This window comes from Ambystoma mexicanum, chromosome 5q (genome assembly GCF_040938575.1).
Source record: "Ambystoma mexicanum isolate Mex_15411 chromosome 5q, UKY_AmexF1_1, whole genome shotgun sequence".
Taxonomy (NCBI): Eukaryota; Metazoa; Chordata; class Amphibia; order Caudata; family Ambystomatidae; genus Ambystoma; species Ambystoma mexicanum.
The window spans coordinates 505396167-505398966 of record NC_090933.1 but is presented as its reverse complement, the minus strand read 5'-3'; the positions used below and the strand labels follow the sequence as shown (position 1 = coordinate 505398966).

General features: G+C 44.5%; 1 long non-coding RNA gene across 1 annotated transcript; it reads left to right on the top strand.

Annotated features, from left to right (window-relative positions):
• The first annotated feature begins 573 nt into the window (after positions 1-573).
• On the top strand, positions 574-1849 carry LOC138498602 (uncharacterized). The gene is made up of 3 exons (XR_011278776.1): positions 574-660; positions 1240-1327; positions 1460-1849. It is a non-coding gene; the product is annotated as an uncharacterized lncRNA (long non-coding RNA).
• Positions 1850-2800: the final 951 nt, after the last annotated feature.

Here is a 2800-nt window from a genome sequence, read left to right as displayed (position 1 = left end):
GTACAAAATGAACAATATACAACTGGTTATCCATGGTATCAGCACGTTTATATGGAATCACAGATTCAAATTTGACATCCAATAACATTATGTGCAATTTCTAATTGTAGAAGGGGATCACTGTTGCACATCCTGTACACTACTCGACACATGTGAACTGCTCCAATATGCGGGTGCACTCGGAGTAATTGCCATTTTGGCGCTCTTACTATTTCCCCATTAACCGGTTGATCATTTACACTCTGGCTATCTCCATACGCAATTCACTCAAATGAGATACCAGTGTTTCTCCTTGTCTCTTGAACAAGCCACGAAGATGAACCATCACCTAATGAAAGCGTGATGTTTTATCGACTCACTCTCGTATGTCTGGTTGCCATGACAACCATTCTAACAACCGGTTTTTCTTTAACCACATTTAAGGATATTACATCTTTAAGGCACCTATTTTTTAAGGAGGCTGCAAAGTACCCAGAAATCCTCTTTTGATAGGGTTAACACATGTTATTTCGATTGCCTTCCACGTAGACAAAACAAAATGGCCACCGCCATAAATACAACTCATTGCCATGGCAACCACACGCTGCCGGCCCCATGGAGCACTGCAGAGAGGCTCCGATCCTCCCGGAGGGCGGATCTATGCTGTATGAATGACACACGGTAATTGATTTTAGCTCACGCTACAGCAGGCTTCCTGAAGTTAGTCAGAGAGGGGCCTTAATAGTGATTTAATTGCGCCAGCCCCTCCACTAAAACAGCTGCCCTGCAAGTCTCTACATATCCTTGTGAGCTCTTGTAGCCCAGGGAATGAGTTTTGCACACTATGATGCATGTATACTAATACAGCACATTTGGTGGTGAGGCCACACCAAACGGCATGCTGCTTTCTCTGTATTTGAACTAACTGTCTCACAATAGACAGCTGTGTAGGTTGCACAAGTTCTAACTTTCAACTGCAAGCGCACTCATAGTAACCCCCATTGGTATGTGAGAATGGTAGTTAGTGGACCAATGCCTACTTTCTCCTTCCCACAGCCCAATTTGGTCTGATTTATTGACCCATGCCCTGGTGATTCCTTTCCCCAGGGCAAATTTTCATCCAGTTCATTAACCCCTCTGGGACATTTTGGCATACAGGCTCCGGGTGGTAAGCACATTGGTCTCCCAAGCGCCTGCTCTCTCAATTATGGATATACAGTATTTGCAATTAATTCTGTACTTTATGGTCATTATTCACAGACCAGTCATATTTTATATGGAATTTACCTCCGGCTCCTCGCTGACAACGAGAACCCCCAGAACTTTTGCCACCATGCTGACGATTACGGTAAGACCCGCAATCCTTTGATCTCTGCCCTAGAGATAATAAAGTTATGCATTTATTGCCTTAGAATCAATTAAATTGAGCACTATCCCTTACATTGTCCTGATTACCTTCTCGGTCTATTCATTTTGACAGATAACATAGGATCCTTCAAGTGCACCGCGTTTTCAGTCCTGATGAAGGCCGTCCCACCAACAGCTACCCAAAGATAGCTCCGAGGCCGAAACACAGTTGTGTTGACCCATATCGCTTGTGTTGTAAACACTTCACCACTGTACATTTTCTACACACTTGTCAAATTTGTACCTCAATCACACGTTCAGTACTCTGGTCTCAATCCCTAATAGGGAACACAGATTGTGTTATTGTTGGAAATTTAAACCCAAAATGACTATTTGGGTCATGTTATTTATGTATCATGCCATGTTTTGTATTGATGTTTTTCGTTGAGCATCCTTTGTTTATCTAAATGTGTATGTAACACTTGCTGCTGACGTATTAAATGAGAATTGAAGTAGCAGTCACTTTAAAACCTTGTGGTTTCTTGACTATCAGGATTTAATGTTGCTTTCTTTTTGGGCTCTCATGTGACCATACTCAATTGTGCTTGTTAAACGTTCCCCTTGACTTTGGACATTGGGAGCTATTATATAAGCTTGAGCGACATATTTCCTGCTAGTCACTGTATCCAAGAAAATCGAAAATGTACACTCTTCTGTGTACCTTTTTACTCTTTTTCACCATGTTCCAATGTGCACTAATAGATAGGGGTGCAGAGTTATATATACCCCCCTGGCCTGTCTCCTTCCAATGCCTAGACTAGTAGTAAAGGAGATTGTACTTTATAGTTTATCCTGACTCGCCCTCACTCTTTATATCTATGTATCCCTTGTCTATATGCACCATCACCTGATCCCTGCATCCAGGGGTGTCACGTCATGTGCTGTGGGAAGTCTCCAAAAATTGTAGCCATTCCACCACCTTGTGCCCAGCTGCTTCCAAGGTCCTCTCAGGATGGGTGGAGTGGAGTGCCCATTTCCAGGGAGGTAGTCAGAATTGCAGCATGCCCCACCTCCTCCTTTTTCTTTAGTTTTAGAGGCCCCCGGGGGGACTCATGGGGGCACTAGGTTGAAGTTTACCTCACTTTTGTTTCTGCTTGTTAAATCCTCTGCTCCACCACTACTCCTGTGAATCTGTTCCGGCATATTCAGACCCTCCTCCCTGGTCGCAGCGTTGCTTTTCTTGCTCTGCCAGCCCTCTTCTGTGACCCAGTCCTGTATTGACTGTCCTGCCCGATCTGCGCTCCACTTGCCCTTGCAGCCCCAATCGCCTCTCATCGGATCCCCCTTTCCTTCCACCTTAGCTACTGTTAGTGTGTGTGGAGTGATTCCTGCCTTCGCTCAGCTCTCCTCACCAGCCACGCTCGTCTCGGTCACCGCATTAAATTCTTGATATTCTGAAAATGCACCACCGCTA